Raw genomic sequence first — 23,715 nt, 5'->3', positions numbered from 1 at the left:
CTGTCATGCCTTAGGAGAGGGCACTGCCAGCCACACCCACTGATGCAGAGACTGGGTCCTGACCTCCTTACAGTTGGTTCCCTGCTGCAGGCAGTAGTGCCAAGTTTCCGTCCTCTAGTTGCATACTTGCTCCCGAATTTCCCTGGAGGATGCCCCCTCCTCACCCACCTGGGAAGAGGTGGCAGATAGCCCAGGCCTGTCTGGCTCATCAGAGTCTTCTGGACAGCAACTGCCTGGGTTAGAGGTAGATGGGGAGCCCAAGCCAAGCTAGTGAAAAGAGAGCTTAGGCTTGTCCTGGCTCTCGGGGGTGGGGAGACTCTCCTGGGGTTGCTCAGCTGATAGGTCGTGAGCCTGGAGGTGGCCAGCAGCGTCACCTCACAGAGCGAAGCTGCTGGCAAGAGAAAACTCACACAGCCAGCACGAGGAACAGAAGGATACTCTGGAAGACGGATGTACACGGAGCCTGCTTCCAGTTTGGAAAGCCTATTATGCCTGCTTCCTTCCTTTTAAAAATAACCTTGATTTGGGCTGGAGAGGTGGCTCAGAGGTTAAGAGCACGGTCTGCACTTCCAAAGGTCATGAGTTCAGTTCCCAGCAACTACCTGATGGCTCACAACCATCTATAATGTGATCTGGTGCCCTCTTCTGGCCTGCAGGTGTATATGTAGGCAGAACACTGTATACATAATAAATAAATAAATCTTAAAAAAAAACACCCCTTGTTTTAATTGCATGTGGGTGTTTTGCCTGTGTTTGTGTCTGTGTACCTGATAGGCCTGAAGGCCAGAAAAGGCTGTCAGATGCCCTAGAGGTGAAATTACAGAGAGTTGTGAACTACTCTGTGAGTGCTGGGAATTGAACCCAGGACTCCCCTTCTCCCCAGAAGAGCAGCTAGTGCTCTTAACAGTCACGCCATCTCTCCAGCTGTCCCCTCCACCCCTCCCTCTGACAGAGTCCCAGGCAGCACAGGCTGGCCTCAAACTTGCTGTACAGCTGCGGACGGGCCTTGAACTTCTGACTCTCTTGTTTTTACCTACAGTTCCAGACAGGCATGCACCACCACACCCATTTTCATGTGGCACTGGGGACTGAACTCAGGGCTGTAAGCGTGCTAGGCAAGCGCTCTGCTAACTGACACACACTGCCAGCCTCCACCATGTCACTTGATTTTCCATGTGAGGTGGCTTGAATCAGGCCTTTGTACATTGCAAACCCTATATCCTTGCTAAGCAGACGCTGAAGGCTACCAAGGGGAGGTTGTGACTGGGTGGGCAGGAATGGCAGCTGGATGGCGCCAGGCCTTCGGTATCACCGTCATTTGCTCGTATGCCAGCCTAGAGCTGACTTCCATGCTGGAGTCTCCTTCCTAGGAGCTGGCATCATACTGCGGATGAGGAAGCTGAGGCATGGTCTGATGTATTTTGATGCTGATGACTGCTTGCTGTCTCTGTGACCCACCTTTTGCTTAATAAAAAGCTATCCCACCTGGGCAGGGCAGAGGAGATACGGTGGGGCTAGGAGAGAGAGGAATTCTGGGAAGAAGAAAAGAGGGCCAGGAGGAGGAAGGAGAGAGACCTGAGGAGAGGAGAGGAAGGCCGCCATGGGTTAGCTGGAGGAGACGAACATGGCCGGGGTGGATGGAGAATCCAGCCCAGATGAAGAACATGAGCAAGCATTTGGGATTATGGATGGGAGGTAGCTTGATAGAGGTTATTAGAAACAGATGGCCTGGGATTGAGGCAGGGATCCCATGCCTGCCCCACTATGGGAGGGAGTTTAGAGGATTGATATCTGCCCTGCCCCAGGTTAACTAAGGCTATTTTAAAATATAACAAGTGTCTATGTCTTGATTGATTGCTAGAGGGGCCTATAGATAATACAGATAATTTAAAGGTCTGTAGGGGCCTGCTGAGTACAGCACACAGGTCCCAGGCTGGACCTTTTCAGGGATGCAAAGATAGGCTAATCTGCCAGCCCAGGGCTAGTAGTAAGGCAATGAAGGGGCATGAGCGACCTTAAATTTATGTATATATTCCTGTCTCATACTTGCTCTTTAATTTTCCTCTAGAATACCCCATACATACATACATATATATTCACATATAAATGTATATATATATTTACATTTAGTGTGTATGTTTGGTGGGGGTGTTTTTGACATTTAGCGTGTGTATTTGGGGTGGTGGGCTGTGCCACGGTATTCATGTGGAGGTCAGGTCAGTAGACGACTTGCAATAGTTTGATCCTTCCACTGTCCGAGTCCTGGGGATTGAAGTTAGTCAAGCTTGGTAGCAAGTGCTTTACAGGCTAAGGTCATGGCCTCTGATTCTGGGAGCTAGCTGGCTTTCGTAAGGCACACACACTTAGTCCGCAGCCCCTCCCTAATACAGCTGACTCAGTTTTCTAAGCACGTGGAGGTGTAAAGCTCAGGTGAGCAGGGTTAGCCTGGGGTGCTTTTCAACAGCTTAGCTGAGTGGGCACGGACGCACTGAGTTAATTATGAACTGGAATGTTTCAGAGCCTCCCGGGCGATTGCAATGGGCATCAGGTTTGTGAGCTGCTGACTTCAGGTGGGGTGGGGGATGGGGGTCGTTTCAAAGCAGGTGGCCGGGGCCCCTCCTACACATGCTGGCTCAGTGGGTCTGGGGTGGAGTCTGAGAATTTGCATTTCTAACAATCCCCACCCCCCTCGCTCCTCCCCAACCCCCTCCCCAGCCCCGTGATGCTGTGCTTGGCTGCTGGGCCCTTAGTGCTAAAAGCCAACTCAAGAGAGGCCCGATCCGAGGCTTCCCACACCTCGAGCCCTGTGCCCAGCTTGGCCGTCGACTGATCTCATCCCTGTGTAAGATTCAGCCGCAGAACCCGCACAGACGGTTCCGCTCTGAGGATCTTTGGTGAGTCTGTGGCCTTCGAATATCTTAATGTTGGTAAACCTCAGGGCGCTGGTGTGGTTTGGGGATGAGTCAGGGGAAATGGGTGAGCCCTGGGCAGGAGGGCATTGAGGATGGCCAACAGGGGACCCTGCTGGCTTGCTAAATGCTTTCCAGGTGGGCCGGCTGGCTGGGAGATTCTCAGTTATCCGTGGCCGCTGCTGGGCTGGCTGGGAGATTCTCAGTTATCCGTGGCCGCTGCTGGGCTGGCTGGGAGATTCTCAGTTATCCGTGGCCGCTGCTGGGCTGGCTGGGAGATTCTCAGTTATCCGTGGCCGCTGCTGGCCGAGCGGTCACTTTCTTTGGCACCAGTGTTCTGGAGAGGCAGGAAAGGCGAGAGCGGTGCCCCCAGGGGTAGGCCCCATCCTGGGTATTTTACAGTCTCCCTTACTGCTGTGGGGTTGTGTCATTCCCATTTTACAGAGGGGCTCATCGAGGCCTGAGAGGCGAAGCCAACGGCCAAAGCCAAGTAGCTTGTTTGTAGCAGAGTTACGTTTTGACCCAGTTTCTTTTTTGACTTTGAATTACACAATGTCCCTTTCTGCTGGTTGCCAAGTCAACAGCCCCACGTCCTGTGTGTGCTTGTTCCACTGGGTGGAGCCTGCCTTGCTGGAGGAGTTTGTGTGTGTGTGGTGTGTGTGTGATGGTGTGTTGTGTGTAGTGTGTGTGGTCTGTATGGTGTGTATATGTGTGGTGTGTGTGTGGTGTGGTATGTGTGTGGTGTGTGTGTGATGTGTGTGTGACGTGTATGGTGTGTGTATGGTGTATGTGTGGTGTGGTGTGTGGTGTTTTGTGTGTGTGTATGTGATGTGTGTGTGGGGTGTGTGTGTGTGGTATGTGTGGTCTGTGTGGTGTGTGTGTGGTGGTGTGTGTGGTGTGTGTGTGGTGTGTGTTTGTGTGTTATATGTGTTGTTGTATATGTGGTGTGTGCAGTGTGTGTGGTCTGTATGGTGTGTGTCATGTGTGTGTGGTGTGTGTCATGTGTGTGGTGTGTATGTGGTGTGTGTGTTGTATGTGTTGTGTGTTCTGTGTGTGTGTTGTGTGCGTGGTGTGTGCTGTGTGTGTGTTGTGTGCGTGGTGTGTGCTGTGTGTGTGTTGTATGTGTGATGTGTGTGTGTGATGTGTGTGTGGTGTGTGTAGTGTGTATGTTGTGTGTGGTGTGTGTGTGTGTTAGGGGGTGCTCATACACTCACAAGTGAGAGTCTTCATCGCAGTGAGTGGGAAGGAACATGCTGCACTTAGGGTATGGATCCCTGTATGCTCCCCCTGCCAGTGCTGAGGAACTGGTACCAGATCAGAGTCCCTCCCTGAGTTACTGGGTGCTCTGGGGTTCTCTAGGTAGGTAAATTAGCTCAAACAGTTGTGGGGACCACTGAGTCTCAAGATTTGCAGGGTGGGTTGGTCAGCCAGAGACCGTGGGGAGCTGATGTTTCAGCTATAGCTTGGTCTGAAGACCTGAGACCCAAGAGACTCAACAGTGGTGTTTCAACACCCTCAACACAACACAACACAACAACAACAACAAACCCAAAGAAACCACTCAGAATAGTTTCTGACAATCTTATGGTCCAATTTGCTTCATAGATAAACAGCTGCCACAGCTGCTGTGTGAAGTAGAGGGATTTGGTCAGCAGGGCAGTGTCCATGGACCCCTGGGACTTCTCCTCGCCTGCTGCTGTCCTGAGAGAGGCATGGCAACATGTGACATCTTGCTGCCCAGCCTGTTGTCACTGGCATCATGGGCATCGTGACACTCTGTGGTCAGCTTAGGTGCTCTCCAAGGCTCTCCAGTGCTGCCCAGTGGGGGAGAGGGGATAGAGACCCCTCTCTTCTCCCACTTCCCTTTCCAGGGAACACATGCGAGGGGGGCGTGGACACTGGAGCTGGGGTGACTCCCAAAGCTTCCTGGGCAGAGGAGGCTCTTACCCCCATGTGTAGGCGGAAAACGTGGGAAAAGATTTGGTCAGAGGCCAAATTTGAACTTGAAGCCACCAAGTCCAGAGGACACATGGTCAGGTCCTGCTTGGCCATTTTCTGGAGCATGGCCTCTGTCACCCAGAGTGGCTTGGATCTTGGGGCTACACCACACTGTAGGAATCCCTATACAGAGTGTCCCAACTTGCTAACCCTCCCCCAAGCCCTCATTACCCTTAGCTCCCAACTTCAGAGCCTGCTGTGCCTCACCTCCTCCTGTTGTCCCTTGTCCCTGTTCTGCCTGACTGTGAGTGATAGACTCACACCCAAACTTTCCAGAACACCGCCTTTGAGACACAGGTTTCTGCTTCCATCCGCTCTCCCCCCTGGCCTTGACAGTGTGTTTCCTTAGTGCCTGGCCTGGAAGGATGAGGAAGAAGGACGGGTTGTAGGGGTTCCCTTCTGAGAGAAGGTGCTTCTGTGCAAGGCCTGATGGGGGATGAGCCACAAAAGCCCTCAGGGTTTGTATTGGTTTGTTCTCTATTGCTTCCGTATGACACCATGACCAAGGCAACTTAGAGTTGAATTGGTCTTATGGTTTCAGAGTGTTGGGAGTTAACAATGGTAGAGTGAAGACAGGATGACGAGAAGCAGCAAGTAGGGAGGGAGAGACAGACAGACAGAAAGACAGACAGACAGACAGACACACACACACACACACAGGCACGCAGAGACATCCACACAGAGAGAGACAGACAGAGAGAGAGAGATACACAGACACCCACACAGAGTGAGACAGAGAGGCATACACAGACACACACACACACATAGATACAGAGAGAGACAGAGAGAGAGAGAGACACACACACACACAGAGGCAGACACACACATGTGGGGGGCGCAGGGCCACACACACAGAGACAGGCAGACACACACAGAGGGGAGGGCAGAGCCACACACACACACAGAAAGAGAGAGGCAGACACACATACACACACAGGCAGACACACACACACACACACACACACACACACACACACACACACAGAGGGAGAGGGAGGCAGGGACACAGAGAGAGAGAGAGACAAGCAGGGAGAGAGACAGAGACAGGCAGACAGGCAGAGACAGACAGAGACAGACAGAGACAGGTGGACACACAGAAGAGAGACAATGGAGAGAGACAGACAGACAGACAGGAAAGAGAGGCACAGAGAGACTGACTAACCAAGACCAAGACAGACTAGGGATGCTGTGAGTCTTTGGAAACCTCACAGGCCACTCTCACCAACAACGCACCTCCTAATCTTTCCCAAACAATGCTACCAACTGGGGCCAAGCATTCAAGTATTCAAACTGTGTGAGCCGATAGGGGCCGCTCTCATTCAAACCAGCACAGGGTCTCTGGGGAGGGGCTGTCTGTCTGTTTGCTCACTTGCTTGAAAGAAGAAAAGGTCTCTTGAAAAGGCCATAGTGATGGAAGCTGCAGCCTTGGGAGGAGCAGGCCCAGGAGTAGGGTGGAGAGGAAGAGGCACATGGTCCCAGCTGCCTCTGCCCTAACCACACTAGGGCGATGATGTAAGCTTGTGCGATGTGTCTCTGCAGTCTCTGTAGGAATGCAGCTGTGTGCCTTAAGTTGTTTAGCCAGGGGAAAGAGGGGAAGACGTGGGAGGTGACGCCATATAAAGATACTACAGATATGTTTTTGCAGGGTTCCAGCTCCTGATTTGGGGGCATCTTGGAGGTTATATGGTCTGCCGAGGGCACTGAGGAAGAAGAGCAGAGAAGTCAGCTGGTGGCTGTCAGAGTCATTACCCTGAGTACGCATGAGGGATACTGGGAGCCAGGGAGAAAACTAGAAAGAACCAAGCCGGCTGCGTTTGTATATTGTTTATGTAAATACCTAGATTTATATACGCGCTCGTACATTCACACCGGGAATTCAGTGGATGTATAGTTTTAGTTCTGTGTAGACCCACGTGGCTATAGTTGTCCGTGTATGCACATGTGTGCACATCGTTTGGCCTGCAAGGTCCCAGAAGCCAACGGGGCACCCCGAGCTTCTAGGTCTTGGCTTCCACAACCCTTGTCAACTACAGTGAACCAAAGCCGCTTGGAGAAGCAGCTGTTCCCAGGTGATCCCAGGATGTGTGCGCTGTAAAAGGAAGGATGTATTGAGAGGGTGACTTGTAAGGGACAAGGAAATTGTCTAGAAGAGGCTTCTGTTAGCCCAACCTGGGCTGTTGAGCATCGGCATAAGTAATGGCAGTAACCAAGAAAACCACTGGAGGTTATATATTGGTTGTATATTATATATTATATATATATAGATATATAGATATCTATATCTATATATATATATCATGTGTATATGATATGAAGAGTAAGCACAGGGGGAGAAGGCAAACCTTCTATTCTTTTTTTTTTTAATTAATTTATTCTTGTTACAGCTCAATGGTTATCCCATCCCTTGTATCCTCCCATTCCTCCCTCCCTCCCATTTTCCCCTTACCCGCCTCCCCTATGACTGTGACTGCGGAGACTTCCTCCCCCTGTATATGCTCATAGGGTAAAAACCTTCTACTCTTACCGAGACTGCAGAGCCTGTCATAAAGAAGAAGAAGCCAGCTGAGGTTGAGAGTTAACCTGTAGAGTAAGTCTGTCCAGCCCAAACAAACAAAAAAGCAAAACAAACCCCAAACAACAAAACCAAAAGAAAATCCTCAGAACAAACTAAATGACTAAATATGCCACATTTTAAGATCAGATTCCCCTGCTGGAAAGGTGGGGGCAAAAGACCTGTAGTTGGGACAGTGGCAAAATTTGCATGAGGTCTGTGGATTGGACGCTGGTTTCCTTGTAAGGCGTGGTGATGAATCCTCACGTCTGTGTTTGTAGGAAATGCTCTGGAGTTTTTCCAGCATGGCAAAACATCGTCTCTGCAGCTTGCTCTCAAGGGGTTCAGAAAATACTAGAACCATATCCTCTCTGCACACTTGGGAACAGTGAGGGCCACATGCATGTAGTGACGCAGCTGTGGGAAAATATTAAATGCTAGGAAACCGGGGCAAGCGAAATAGGGCTGTCTTTGGCATTCTTACAACTTTTCTGCAACTCTGCAATCGTTTCAAAATGAAATAAAATATATTTTAGAAAGGGTTTAAAAACCTACTTCAGCCTGACTAATCCCCAGGGGACTGTAGAACATGAGAGCGTTTCTGTCTGTTCTTTTATGTGAATTTTTATGTAGTTAAAATCGTACTGTATGTACAACTTTATATCCCCCTGTGTCATTTAGCACGGCAACATAAACATCGCCCTGAGTTACTACAGTCTCCATAAACATTGTCTTTAATGGCCATGGGACACGCCACTGAGAGGCTCCATCAAAGCTTACCATGCCAGCCATTGTGGGGGCAGTACGTGAATTATTACCTTCCAACGTTATAAATCCTGCTGCAGTGAGGAGCTCTGATAATAAAGCAGCCTGTGTTTCCTTTAGAGTAGACTTATAGAAACAGAATTACGAAGGTCCGTGGATATCTTAATGCAGACGATACAGGCACCCCAGTGCTCTGAAAAGCTCTTGAGCAATAGCACAATCCCCAGCAGCTAGAGTAGTCTTTACTTTCAGCAGCCCCTCTTGTGTTTAAGAATCCTTTACTAGCCAGGCAGTGGTGGCGCACTTGGGAGGCAGAGGCAGGCAGATGGATCGCTGTGAGTTCAAGGCCAGACTGGTCTACAAAGCAAGTCTAGGACTGCCAAGGCTACACAGAGAAACCCTGTCTCGAAAAACAAAACAAAACCCAATCAACCAAGCAAAAAAGAATCTTTTACTCAGGGTGGGCGAGGTGGCACACATCTTTTATCCCAGCACTCAGGAGGCAGAGGCAAATGGATCTCTGTGAGTTCGAGACCAGCCTGGTCTACACAGTGAGCTTCAGGACAGCCAAGGCTACATTGAGAAACCCTGTCTCAAAAACAACAAACAAACAAACAAAAAATCCTTTACTCCTTTTTCTTTTCTTCTTAAAATATGGATTGCTTTATGGGCTTTTCCATCATCCTTATAAGTGGGGGGGCACAGCTATCTTTTCTGTACGATTGTTAACTAGTCCTGGAGCTAGTGAAGCGGGCACACCTCAGCTGTTTTGATAGATGAAGGGCCATACTTCCTGTGTGTTCTGTTGATTTCTGAAGAGGCCGAGGCGCCTTGTGGGTGTCATCACATTCTTCTTTGGCTTACATAGGCCAGCTGCTCTTCTGAGAACAAACACCACACACCTGTTATGTCTCGTGTAGAGAGTTCTCCTGAGACCAGAATCCATGGTGCCCTGGGGTTCTAGAAACATGGGTCTTTCTAGAACCATCTGAATTTCAAGTTGATCATGTGACTAGCTTTCCTCCCTTCCCCAGCCTGGGGGTGGTGTATTTAAGGTGCTGCAGCCTGGGGGCGGTGTATTTAAGGTGCTGCAGCCTGGGGGCGGTGTATTTAAGGTGCTGCAGCCTGGTCCGTGGCCAGTGAGTCCTGCTCAGTGGTCATGGCCTATAAGTAGCTCCCACCCACCTTTATTTTTAATAGGCTTTGTCTTTCCTTATATGGGTAGGATCAGGATTTATAAAAGCAATTTGTATTCTATGAAAAGTCATGCATCCCAGAAAGGTATAAAAGAGAAACCCCGCCCGTCCCAAAGTCACATTCCTTCATCGCTGCACAGGGTGGAATTGCCGCATATGGGTGACTTGTTGAGCTGGTACAGAGCTTAGCCAGGATGAGAACGTGTTCTGGGGCTGGAGAGATGGCTCGGTGGTTAAGAGCATTGAATACTCACCCAGTGGACCCAGGTTCAAGTCCTAGCACCACATGGCAGCTCACAGCTGCCTGTGGCTCCTGTTCTAGGGGATCTGACACCCTCACACAGATACATACGCATTCAAAACAACAGTGTACATAAATTAAAATATTAAAAAAAGAGAGAGAGAATGTGTTCTGAGCTCATTAGATGGTTAGGTGGGAAAGAAAAGATATAGAGCTGCCCCATTCCTAGGGAGTTACCAGCCAGCACCAACATGACAGCCTCTGACTCAGAAAGGGTTAGTGTGGAAGAATGTTGATTTAGAACATGGCTGCTCTGGCCAGAGGTCACATCCAAAGTCCTTCTAGGTCTGTGTGATCCAGCTGGAATACAAACATGCCTTTAAATCCAGGAGACAGAGGCAAGCAGATCTGAGTTCAAGGCCAGCCTGGTAGAGAGCCAGTATCAGGTAAAGAACAGCTCAGGGCCAGGCATGGTGGTCCACGCCTTTAATCCCAAACAATGAAGGTAAAGTTAGTTCGTAGAAGGAAGCGCCCATGTTTGAAAGTGATGTCTTATTGAGTGGCAGAAAACGTGATGAATCAGAGAAAGATTTGACAGAATAGGATATGCCCAACTCTCACAAGAAAAGAGAAGAAAGGGAAGTTACTTAAGAGGCAGTGAAGAGAGAGAGAGGAGACAGTTTTACTGGGATGGTAGTAGTGACAGATTGCAGAGAGGGGACTCAGGTGAAGACGGAAGGAGCCAGAAGACTAGAGCAGATTGCTGGAGTTAGTTTGAGGCCAAGCAGAGCAATTTTGAGGTCGAGAGAGAAGCCAGATTGAAAAAGTCAGCTGGGAGAGGAGTTTGAGCCAGAACAGCTGAGTTGAACCAGCCAGCCCAGAGTTCAGAAAGAGCTAGGAAGGGTGAGCTTATTCAGGAGTAAGTCTCAGAGGCTGAAAACATTCTAGGCCTACATTAGCTTGCACGGAGGCTAGAAGCTTCCAGGGCTAGGCCTAGGTTAGCAGATGGAGGCAGTAAGCCTCTGGGATAATTGAAGCAGGCTAATAAAAGTCCCTGTTACAGGTTAGAACCACATTTGTCATTGACTTGTGATGCTGGCTTGGTCATCACACTGGCGAGCCGGGCATGGTGACACCTGTAATGCCAGCGCTTGGGGAGTGGGTGCAAGAGGCCAGCCTGGGCTGTTACTGCATAGTGACGTCCCATCTCAGAAACGGAGCGGGACCTTCAAGGTGAGCACTCACTGTATTAAAGTGTTAGGCAGCTGGCTCTCCAAATCAGAAGGGCTGACTTCTAAATGCTGGAGCAACTAAACGTAATGCACACGGAGTCTCTTGGAGGTCCAGAGATTAAAGCAGTGACTTCGACAGGTGCTTGGTAGGGATGGAAGGAGGAAACTGTGAGAAAGTAACGAGAAAATAGACATGCCTAAAAACCTCAAACCTAATGCCTAGAAGTTGAAAGGCCCTGAAATAGGATAAGTGGGTGTATTTATCAAAGCTGAAATAGTGAAGGATGCTTGTGAAATGCAAAATCTGTGAAACTCTGGTGAGGATCACTCCACCTGTCCCCTGTGTGACATTGTCCGAGCACTTGACCGCTCAGCACATGGCTACCCTTGTGGGCTGGTGTGTCTATGGCAGGGGGCATGGCAGAATTTGGTTCTATGAAGGAGCACCAGGCATCTTCTGTAGCAAAAGTTTAGAAGACCAGTACTCTCATTAAAAAGCTGGGGGTGTGGGTTGGGTGGTGGTGCATGCCTTTAATCCCAGCACTAGGGAGGCAGAGGCAAGTGGATCGCTGTGAGTTCAAGGCCAGTCTGGTCTACAAAGCGAGCCCAGGACAGCCAAGACAGAGAAACCCTGTTTTGAAAACCCAAAGAGTTAAAATAAATAAATAAATAAAATAAAAGGCTGGCGGTGATGATGCCTGTAATCCTAGAAATAGATCCTGGGACGTACCAGCCAGCTGCCCTGCCTACGGGGCAGATTCTAGCCCAGTGAGACACTGCCTCCAAAAAAAAAAAAAACCCGGGCGTGGTGGCGCATGCCTGTAATCCCAGCACTCGGGAGGCAGAGACAGGCAGATTGCTGTGAGTTCGAGGCCAGCCTGGTCTACAAAGTGACTCCAGGACAGCCAAGGCTAACACAGAGAGACCTTGTCTCAAAAAACCAAAAAAAAAAAAAAAAAAAAAAAAAAAAAGTTGCGGAGGTGGTTAAGGGCACAGACTGCTCTTGTGTAAAAAAGACCTGAGATTGTTCCTAGCACCCATGTTAGGTAGCTCATGGGGGTCAAACACCTCATGCCAAGAGTACCTACACTCATGTGCACATACTCACACACAACACATATACTCATATGTGAGTGCATACATGCACTCACAGTTAGAAATTAATAAAAATAAATCTTGACAAAGGTGGCTTGTGCCTGAGGAATGCTACCCAATGCTACCCAAGGTTGTCTTCCGATTGCTCACGCATGTGAACATATATCTTACCCCCACATATGCACAGACAAGAAAATAAATACGTCTGAGCCTCGATTTGGGCTAAGCTCAGGTCTATAGTAAGCAGTGGAGTTTGACTCTGAATTCAATGTCACGTGACACCAAAGCCTATGCAACCTCTGCTATCCTGGCTGCTGTCCAGCCTGGGTAGGATTTGAACCCGGAGCCCCCTACTTTCAAAGGACCTGGAGAGCCATTTCCCAAGATGACCAAGATTAAGTTTACTCTCATCTTGCTGAGCCCTGAGGACCTCTTCCCCAGAATGTCCAGGTCCTACCTCAGTGGAAAATTGAGTCAGGGAATGTCCGAGGCAGAATTGCCCTCGGGTTGTTTCCGCCGTCAAATCAGAACAGGAAGTGTCAGAGGCTGGGCCAACGCCACAGCAGCCTCCTCCCTGAGGACAGTAAGAAAGGGTGGCTGTACGAAGCTCCACAGCCTCCAGCTGTCCCAACTCCTGTCAGGGATGGTGTCCCCTCCACTGTGACCTCTGAGTCTCAAGGTGGTCGTCTGTGACAGAGTGAATGAAAAGTGGGGACCAGATCCCTCCAACTGTCAGTGTCTGGATGGCTGCGAGGCTGGGGCTCAAAGGCTGAGGTCCCATCTACTACTGCCATTTTCACCACCATGGTCAAGCCACTGTAAACCTTTTCTTAATAGCAGTGGCTGCTATTTCAAGGGTCGTTTTGAGGGCTAAATGAAGGGACAAGTGGGAAGAGTCTGTCATTGGACATAGCATCTCTCAGGGGCTCAATGAATGTCCTCTTTCCCTCATTCCGGGGCCTCTGGGTCTCTTTCCTCTTCCTTCTCCCTCTCATCTTCCTTTCTTCCTCATTTTCCTTTCCATTATTTCTATTTCTGTTTCTTTGAGACAAGATTTCAAGTAGCCCAGGGTGCCTTTGTGCTCTCTATGTAGCAGAGGCTAGCCTTGTCCTCTCTGTGTAGCCAAGGATAATCTTGGACTCCTGATCCTCTTGCTTCCTCCTCCCAAGTTGCCTGGCCCAGTGTCCTAAAACAAAACAAAAACTATTGTAGCCAGGCAGTGGTGAAGCACGCCTTTAATCCCAGCATTCAGGAGGCAGCTGCGGATCTCTTGAGTTCAAGGCCAGCCTGGTCTACAGAGCAAGTTCAAGGCAGTCAGGGCTCCAAACAGAGAGACCCTGTCTTGGAAAAATATATAAAACATAAAAGTTACTATTTGCCAGGTGTGGTGGCGCACGCCTTTAATCCCAGCACTCAGTAGGCAGAGGCAGGCGAATTACTGTGAGTTCGAGGCCAGCCTGGTCTACAAAGTGAGTCCAGGACAGCCAAAGCTACACAGAGAAACTTTGTCTCAAAAAACCACCGCCCGGCATAAATTATTATTATTTTACCATACTTGAGTATGCAGTTATTTGTCCGGGCATGGTGGCGTACACCTTTAATCCCAGCACCTAGGAGGCAGAGTGAGGTGAATCTCTGTGAGTTTGACGCCAGCCTGGTCTACAGCCCAAATCCAGGACAGCCAAGGCTACACAGAGAAACCCTGTCTCAAAAACAAAACAAAACAACAACAAAAATTACAGTTAGTGGCCGACAGTCTACCCTTTTTTTGGCCACTTTCCCACCTGCCGTCCCTAGGACTTTGCCGTACCCCACAATGCTTCTCTGAACCCACTGACTGCTCATCCGCACACCCTTTTCTCCAGCCCTTGGACCCTGACCTCATCTGGCTTTGCCTCTGAATGTGACATTCCACTACCTCCCATAAGTTGAGTCTTGCACGTCGTTGTATGGTGGCTGGTCTATTTCCTTTGATCTTGGCACCCATCCACTGGAGACCAGGCTGCCCCAGCAGTCACGGGGACATGGAGACAGACTTCTGCATCTGAAAATTGCTTATGGCCGACATCAGAACCTCAGAGCAGATACGCTCAGCTCTGGCAGGGTACCATGGGCACTGCTACTTTGGCATCGTAGTGAGAGTACAAGGGGCTCCTTCCAGAAGATTCCTGGGGTCCAGGAAGGACCTTGACCTTTGGAGGTCACAGCTGGAATCTCAGATCAGCTTCTTCCAGGGTTACCTGTTGGCACGCTACCCGACTTCTCCGGGCCTCAGTTTCTACCTATTGGGCAGACGTTGGAATAGTTTGTAGGGTGGCAATGCGCGCGTAGTGTTGGCCTTGAGGAAGGGTTCAGATACCCTTTGATGACAGCTTGGCTGGCTGCAGGATGCAGCCGAACGCCCCAGTAACCACTGGCCTCACTCCTCCAACCCTCTCATCCAATGCCATTCAGGCAGCTCAGAAGTAAACCTTCAGGGTCTTCCTTTCCTCCCCCTCCCCCCAAGGCTGGTCTTGAATTCCTGGGCCCAATCAATTCTTCTGTCTCAGCGTCCTGGGTGCTTGGCTTTTTTCTGGGTCAATTATTTATTTTTTTGATAGTGGTGACGGAACCCAGGGCCTTGCTCTTCTACAATTGCAAAGAACACCCCCAACCCCCACCCCAAGACATCTAAAGAGGCAGGCAGATTTCTAAGAGTTCTGGGCCAACATGGTCTACACAGTGAGTTCTAGTCCAGCCAGAGAGACACAGTGAGATCGAGAGAGAGAGAGAGAAAGGGTGCCTGTCATTCTTAGGCTGGGGAGATGGGACACGTGTGCAGCCATTCAAGCATTTGACAAGAATTTGATATTCAGAGCCCACATAAAAGAGCTGGGCATGGTGGAGGTGCAAACTTGTAATTCAGAGGAGGAGAGTTGGAGATAGGGCCCCTAGCCAGTCAGCCTCGCTCATTTAGACTGAGAATTCTAAGTCAATAAGAGACAGTTTCAGAAAAACAAGGCAGATAGTCTTGAGGAATGGCACCACGGTTGACCCCCTAGCCTTTACACATATACACAGCTCAGAGAAACAAAGACACAGACACAGACACACACACACACACACTGTGCCCAAATGATCTCTGTCGCTGCTGTTCCTTCTCACACTCTTTTCCCTTTTGTTGACATTTTCTTAATCTCTTATCTCCTTCATCTTCCCATCTTATCCTTTCTATAAAGCCAGACATGTTGGTACATACTTAGAGCCAACATTCGGGGGGGGGGGGTAAGCAGTCAGATTACAAGTTCAAGGCCAAGGTGGGCTACATATATAGCAAGACTCCCACATCATTTTAGAAAAAGAAAACCACAGACTCGGTGGAGTAAGAGTGCTTACTGTCCAGGCATGGGGTTCAGAACGCCAGCACCCAGCTGTGTCTGTAATCCCGGCGCTGGAGACTGGGGGTGATGGGAAATGGGCTTTCTGGCTTTTGTCGCCTACCAGCCTAGCTGGGAAAATGGTGAGAGAGAGACCCTATCTTGTGTATGAACCATATAAAACCAGGCTTCTCTCTCTGCCTTCCAGACAAGCAAACAGAAGCTCAACTCCTGATGGATCTGAGCACGTTTCTTGTGTTTCCTGATGCCCTTTAGAATGTCAGGAGCAATTCCAAAGAACACCCCCAAAGACGGCTACAAGTTTTACCCAGTCCATGCTCATTCATCAGGCTGGACCATATCCTCTTAAGTCACATGACTTTGGCCCTCCCCTCTGGTGTGTGTGTGTGTGTGTGTGTGTGTGTGTGTGTGTGTGTGTGTGTGTGTGCACATGTACACGCGCATGTGTGTCATGTGCACGTGCCTGCGTGAGTGCACTTGCATCTGGGAATGCTGTTTATTTCACTGGGATCTTGATTCTTTTAAAGTTTCTGTGACCTTTTCCCAAACAAAGGATTTTAAGCCTTGTATTTGTTGCAATTATTTTTTCCAGTCTTTGATTTTGCCTTTTCATCGAATTGCAATTACTGTGATGAATGGAGGCACTTCACTTTCAGCTTTCTCTTCCATCCCCTCTTTGAGACTTCCCAGTTAGCTTTGTGACTTGTCTATCCCAAATCGCTTTTAGCTCTTTCTTTAGTTGCTTTTTTTTTTTTTTAAGACAAGGCTTCGTGTTGCGCAGGCTGATCTTGAACTGACTATGCTACAGATGCTGGCCTTGAACTCCCAGTCCCCTGCCTCCACTTCCCAAGTGCTAGCTCCACATCTGAACCACCATACCCAGCTCAGGCTTAGCTTCCTGAGGTTCCATAGGGCAGACATGTTCTCAACTGCTTGTCCCAGAAAATCTGATGAATGGTAGCATAAGCCAGTGCTTTCCAAATGTCAGCACACACCACCCGGAGGTTCTGGGTTCAAGCCCCAGCACTTCTCAAACCCACCCAGCAAACAACTAACAATGAGACTAGGGCCCCTGGTGAACTCACTTTCAGGGTCCCACATACAGAATTTTAGGTGTGGGTTGGGACATTTCTGACACGTTCTCACTTGGTGACAACCCTGCTTGTATAGAAACATATTAGGACATGAAATTACCTAAATTGTCATGTTACCTCCTAAAACAGAAAGTCCAAACACGGACAGGACCTGAGACCGGTTTACTATCTCTGTGACATCCGGCTCTTTCGGTCAAGTCTTGACTCTCACCTGGGCCTTTCCCTCAGCTTTGTAATATGGCTGCCGTGGTTTAAGCAACTTCCTAGCACACTAGCATTCTCAGCAGGAGAAGAGAGAGGGTGAGAAAAACCTACTTTTTTTGTTTGTGAAATAGGGTCTCTGTAGCTTAGGCTACAAACTTGGGATCCTCCCGCGTTAGCCCCAACTACTGGGATTTCAGGCAACTACCACCAGCCCTGACTTACGGATTGCCTTTTAATATTGCTGGGCACATGGCTCCTTTGACCTAAGTTTGCCTGCAAAGATCCAGGAAGGGGAGGGATTAGGAGTCTTGAGAGGCAGGTAGCCCCTTAGTCCAGGGACCTGCATATGTTAGAAAATGGGTAGCTGGTCAGTTCAGGCCTTGGATCCCCAGGTGGAGGCCTATGGACTTCTCTCCTGGCCAGATATCATCAAGGCAGACACCAGGACTGTGTCGGCTTGGCATCTAAGCTGGCTCTGATCTTGGCTTTGCTGAAGTGAGTGGACTTCGGCCTGGCTTCAGATCCAAGGCTGGCCTGGTATGTGGATGCCTTCTTGCCTGAATTCCTCATTACATAACTGGCCTGGGCCTAAGTTGGAAACTCTGCTTGCTTCTGCGAGTTCTCCTGGTCAAGAGTCTTAGCCCAGAGTCTAGAGCTCTGCTAGCTGTCAACAACTGAGCTGCTCAGATGTCCCAGGAGACCCCCTGTGTCCCTGTAGAAGCTCCCTAGGGCAGACTCCGACCTCAGAAAGCTTGCTTGGGGCCCCTGCGTGCTGTCGACCTCATACCCTCTCATTGTCTGCGTCTGAGGATGTTTTCCTCCTTTCTGGGGAGGGCCAGGGCTGCTCACTGGCACTGTCAGGGTGGGAACAGGGAGCAGAGGAGGCCTATCTCAGTAGGACACCCTGAGGCTCCTGAGGAGAGGGTCATACGAACAGGTTTAAATACAATCTAACTGGGAAGTCCAGCATACAACTGGCTTCCAGCATGGCTCACTGTATCAGCTGAGGTGGCATCCATCTTTCAGTCTGGTGTCCTCTGGGTTCCCCTCTTTGTCAAATTGGCTCATGGGTCACAACACGGCTTCAAGAGCCCTGGGAAATATATTCCTTCCCCCCCCCCCCCCCCGAAGATCAATCTCCCTAATTACGTAATCAAAACTCTCAGAATTGAGGTTTGCTAGCCTTGAGTGGTCTGATTGGGCTTGTCGCCCTTCCCTGAAACCAACCACTAAGGCCAGGGCAATGTGGCATGCGGCTTGGTTAAGGGCTGGGCCACAAGATTCAACCTTGGACTGGGGGAAGAATTAGCTCCAACCAAGCCCATGTGGCCGGGAACGGGGTAAGAGTGTTGCCAAGGACACTGGAGGGCTTTGCTGGCGGCAGGAGCCGAGAGGTTTGGAGATGGGATGGAGACCCGCAGATTTTCACCTCTGTTGAAGGTTGAACTTGGGTGTGTCACAGTTTAATACATAGGAGGAAGGCAGGATCGTAGAGTCAAGAGACAACATCAGGCTCAGTGCTCAGGGAGGAAGGCATGCTGATGGTTGTCTCGACCTTCGAGGCTAGCTCGAAGGGCCAGGGCCAGGCAGGCATTAGCTCTGTTCCCCCCCGCTCTTCTAGCCCAGACTCCAGGCAGTGCAGTCAGCACCAGGTCATCCAGCCCCGGGTCTCAGTGCCTCGCAGGCCACCCACTTACCGCAGGCCTGGGCTGACAAATGGATTCCGTCACTAGGGTGTTTATTCTTTTGGGAGTGAAAATACTGGAACATTCACTGCCACTAAGGACAATCACTCCTTCAACAGTCTTTGGGGCTCGCTGCCCTGATTAACCTCTGTACTCAGATATAGTTCGTCAGCCCCGTGTAGGACACTGCAGCTTCAGTTTAGCCCCAGAGGAAAGTATGGGGCCAGAAGACGTGACCAGCAGAAAGCCAGTTGCTGGATCTGGAGTTGAGGCTGCGTCCACTTGCCAGCTGATAGTCTCTTTGCTACCTTTGTGGTCTTGGTTCCTTTTTTTTTTTTTTTTTTTTTTTAATTTGCTCCTAATGATCAGAGTCACCACAGCAGTTAGTTTCATGAGCCTAAGTCATTTGGAATCAGAAAGAGTTCAAGAGACATAAATAATGTGATTTGTTTTCTTTGGGGGCCTTGGTTTTGTTTTTAGTGTGGAAGGGGGAAAGAAAAATCAAGTCAGACATAAACTTGGCCTGATTAAGATCAAATGAGGCCCTTCTCACTAGCTCTTCTTTTGGCCCTGTATCCCTTCCTTTTTGTGCTGGGACCCGGACCAACCCCCTACACCCCTCCAATGCCCCCTACTCCCCCACCCCCCCATTGTGAAGAAGCGTTTGATCCTCTTATTGGTGAGGAAGGAGAAACGCGCTGGGCACTCAGAAGTGGCTGGTAGCCCATGCTTTGCCTCTTCACTTCCTCTGGGGCGGATTCATTTAAAAGTAACAGTTACTCCAGTGGCTGCCAAACCCACAGCTGCGGGAGGGAGGTGGGGGGGGGAGGGGGAGAGGCTGAGGATCTGGAAGGACTTCTGGAGCCAGACTGTGGGGGCGGGGAGTGGGCTACCTCCCGGAGCCCATCCCTTGAGAACATCCTCCAGGCTAAAGGGCAATCTGTCTGAACTGGCATGTGCAGAGCGGGGCAGGCAGCTAGGATGGGTTGGAGGTTCCCTTTTTCCCTCTCTCTGTTCCAGCCCTGGAAAGTCCTCCCTTTTGTCGTCCTTCAAACCAGCCTCTTTCTCCACGAATGCCTCAGAGCTGCCCACCCAGTGGGACCTGTAACCCCCACCCCCACCCCCTTCGCTCTCTACAGACACATACAGGCTCTGGTCCTGAGCAGATCTGACCGGAGTTATCCATCCACTTCCTAACAGGCTGAGTGTCACTTCTCTGTAGGCAACAGGAGGAGTGGATGCTTACTGCGTTCTGAGAGCAACGTGGCCAATCCCATCCCTGCCGCCTCTTTGGTGGCCTTGAGCTAATTTTCTGTGGGAACATCCCCACCTGACCTGTGGTCCATGGTCCTTTAAGTGGTATTCTGCTCCCAGCTTCCGCAGGAGAGCTTTGTGGTCCAACTGGAGGCTGGTCCAAGCTCAGTAGTCCTATAGGAGAGATGCTGGACACAGCTACTTTTGCCCCCTTTGGGTAGATTCTGTCTGGATATGGCTACAGCAGCAGGACATGACAATTGTGTCTGAGGAAAGCCATCTGAGGGAACAGAGTTGAGCTTCAGGGCTAGGATACCTACCCCAGCCTATGTTGGGGCACTTTGTCCCCCACCTCCCCCCAGGGGTGACTACTCCTCAGCTTCCTTCTCATTTCTCTGTGCCCAGGCCTTTCCTGATTGTTAGGGCACACAAAGTCATCTCTGGGAGCTTTCTCCCTGGACCTGCAGCCATTGCTGGCTCTACTGAACAGGCCTCCAGGGATACTCAGTGAGTCAGTTTCCAATGGCTTATGGGCCTGTGGCTTCCAATACGCCACACAGGTTATTTCCAGAGCGGTAGGTCTTCTTGAGGTCAGCCTCTGTGGACCACTGGAGGAAAGGACTCACACTTCCTGTTTGTCTTCCTGGGACCAGTCTTTTGAAAAGGTTTTGATTTGGACTTATCAGCGCCTCCTGGCATGCTGAAGGCAGGGAGGGTGTGAAAATAGTGTTGGCTTTCCGACTCCAACCTTTCTGCTGCCCCCAACAGCCATGCCACCACAGGCAGGCCACCTGCATCTGATTGGCTTCTATTTCTTTGCTATGAGGAGACTACATGATTTCCTAAATGGACTTGGGATTATTGAAATAGTTGGCACAGAGGTACTAGGTAGATATCTTATCTCACCCTCCCGGGGTTGGTGGAGGCCGATATAATATAGGCTTGTGGATTTTATTAGCACATTGAGGGTTAGATTAACTGGAGACAAATGGCGCCCTTCCACCCTGCCCCTTGGTTCTGGTTAATGGTACCAACTCAGAATCTTCCCCCACCCCCCACCCCCACGAAAGAGGACCTAAGTTGCAAGAAGATGAGTAATTTAGCCAATGTATTTAATTTAAAAATTACATTTTGTTTACTTGGTCAAACTCAGGTCATCAGGCTTGGGAGAGGCACTTTTACCCGCTGTCTTTGATAGGGTTTTGTTTGATGAGAAGAGACACCATGACCAACGCAACTCTTATTAACACACACACACACACACACACACACACACACACACACACACACACACACTCACAAAACCCCAATACATTGGGGCTGCCTTACTGTTTCAGAGCTTTGGCCCCATTATCATCATGGCAGAGAATATGGCAGCATGCAGGCAGACATGGTGGTTGAGACAGAGCTGTGAGTTCTGTATCTTGATCCACAGGCAGCAGAAGGAGACTGTGTTCCAGGCTGGGAGGAGACTGAACATAGGAGACCTCAAAGCCCGCCCCCACAGTGTCACATGTCCCCCAACAAGGCCACACCTCCTAATAGTGCCACTCCCTATGGGCCATGTATTCAAACACACGAGTTAGAGGGTCATTCCTATTCAACCCACCACACCCGTGGAACCATATCATTAACCTGCAAGTGTTATTTTGACATGACAATTGATGTGTCTGAATCTAACCCAAGTCCCCCTGCAAGATCGCCTCCTCCTAGAAGGCTTCCTGAGCCGTGCATTCAAACACATCTCCGTTGACCGGAGGGCTCCTGGGACACTGTGACAGTACACAACAGTGTATACTGACCAACCGAATGTGTAAACACTCAAGAATCAGCCCAAAAGACATAACAGGAATAACTTAGGTAGGGCTCTGGAGGGCCCCCAGTAGACTCTCTGGGTAGCAGAAAGCAGATTTCTTTTCTTTTTTTTTTTTTCTTTTTGGTTTTTTGAGACAGGGTTTCTCTGTGTAGCCTTGGCTGTCCTGGACTTGCTTTGTAGACCAGGCTAGCCTCGAACTCACAGTGATTTGCCTGCCTCTGTCTCCCAAGTGCTGGGATTAAAAGCATGTACCACCATGCCTGGAAAACAGATTTCTTAATCCTTCCTCCAGCTCCTCATTTGCTCTAGCAGGGTCACTAAGCGTAGATATGGGTTCAAGTCCTAGCTCTGCCATCTACTGCTGAGCACCATGAAGGCAGCTGGAGCTGGTTCTGGCTTTGCCTGTAGGCTCTCCTCTCCAGTCTGCCCACCGTTCGAGCTTCCGGACAGCAGGCAGGCCAGCACACCGGCTCCTGCTGCTGCCGCCTCCTCAGAGGGGAGTAAGATGCTTCTCATCTTCCTGGTTTGGAATGCTGAGTATTTGGTCAAGGACCCAGCTCTCCCCCCCCCCCCAGTGACGGTTTAAGAAACCCCAAATTAAACCCTGATTTGTTTGTAAAGATCAGCATTTTTAATCTTTCAGTATTTGGCTCATTTTCCCACCAGGCTTAGAGCTCAACATTAAACAGATCCCTCATCGTAGTGCACTCTGAGCTTTCTCTGGCACGTGGCGGGGCTGCTGAGGGTGGTTCGGGTGCTGGCAGAGGGAGCCATGTTTTCGAAAACAAACCTCTAGAGAGCATCCCAAGCTTTGGCCTCAGCTTGCCGTGAACCTTTGGCCAAGACCCTTCATGTCTCTGTGGAGAATGAGGGGGCCGGTCATCAAGGCCATGTCCTTGGAACTCCACCCTCCAAAGCCAAACATGGCAATACACTCCTGTGATCCCAGCTCAGCAGAGGCGGGAGGGAGGGGGCGGGAGACCAGCCTGGACCATAAAGAGAGACCTTGTCTCCCCTGCTCCCTTTAGTAAAGACTCCCATATCTCACCCTGGGACTCAGAAAAGGGCACACAAGCTCCTGGACAGGCAGAGCCTGGGTGGATGGCCTAGTTTCTAAGATTCCTCCATCTGCCTCACTAGACGCCTGGTTGTCTCTGAAGACGTGAGGGTTGACTGCCTGGGGAGTTTTCAAGTCAGCTTTCTTCAAGAGTAGCATGCAGAAAGACTTCAGGGCGAGGCTTGATGTTTTAGGAGCCATTAGCAAGGGAAGAAGGAAGTGGAAAATCAAGCCGTGTTAACAACAGTGCTCTGGGCTTCATTAGCCAAACGGTTGCAAGGGAACTGCCAGTAATTCAAACCACGAAGGCTTGGGAGCCAGCAGCCTTCCTGACATGGCGCCCCAACTTCTGCAGGCTGTGTGGGGTGATCAGCTATCCTAGTTTGTCTAGAACCGAGGTCTTCCTGCCAGAGACAGGGACTTCGGTGCTGAAACCTGCAAAGTGCCAGAAGTTTCCCAGCAAGCTGAGCTGAGCCAGTCATTTTAAAAAGGCGGCTGGTCCTCGGGAAGAATGGGGTGCTGGATGGATGGCCTGAGCCCCAGATTTTCTACCTACACCTCACTAAGTGTCCCTTAAAGCCCCATGGAAGAAAGCCTTGAGCCCAAGCCGTGCAAACTGTTGCATTTCTATAAACCCAGCACTCAGGATTTTGAGGCAGGAAGGATCTTGTGCGGTGTATCCAAGACATTGTGTCGAGAGACTTTGGGCCAGGGGGACACCTCAGTGGGTAGGAGCACTTGCCACCAAGCCTGACAACCTGAGTTTAATCCCCAGGGTCCACCTAGTGGAAGGAGAGAACACCATGGGACACATGCACCCACATAGAAACAGACATGCAAAATAAATATTGGGCTTTTTTTTTTTTTTGAGACATGGTTTCTCTGTGTAGTCCTGGCTTTCCTGGACTCCAAATTAGTTTTGTAGACCAGGCTAGTTTTGAACTCACAGAGATCCTCCTGCCTCTGCCTCCTGAATGCTGGGATTAAAGGTATGCGCCACCACCACCACCGTGCCCAGCTTAAAAAAAAAAAAAAAAGATTTATTTATTATTTATACAGTATTCTGCCTGCATGTACACCTGCAGGCCAGAAGAGGGCACCAGATCTCATTATAGTTGCTTGTGAGCCACCCTGTGGTTGCTGGGAATTGAACTCAGGACCTTTGAAGGAGCAGTCAGTGCTCTTAACTGCTGAGCCATCTCTCCAGCCCCCCTCCCCTTTTAAAAATAGACTTTGTGTTC

The 23,715-nt window shown here is 50.0% G+C and overlaps 1 long non-coding RNA gene across 1 annotated transcript in view; it reads left to right on the top strand.

The window, feature by feature from the left end:
• Positions 1-2,470: 2,470 nt before the first annotated feature.
• Positions 2,471-23,715, top strand: part of LOC311579694 — a 39,409-nt gene continuing 18,164 nt past the window's right edge. The window contains exons 1-2 of the long non-coding RNA XR_014773228.1: positions 2,471-2,548; positions 2,716-2,894. This is a non-coding gene — a long non-coding RNA (uncharacterized lncRNA). The remainder of the gene's footprint in view (positions 2,549-2,715; positions 2,895-23,715) is intronic.

This window comes from Acomys minous (assembly GCF_964271855.1).
Source record: "Acomys minous genome assembly, chromosome: 12".
Classification (NCBI taxonomy): domain Eukaryota; kingdom Metazoa; phylum Chordata; class Mammalia; order Rodentia; family Muridae; genus Acomys; species Acomys minous.
Note: the sequence above shows the minus strand (reverse complement) of the source record. Positions and strands in the feature narration are given on the sequence as shown.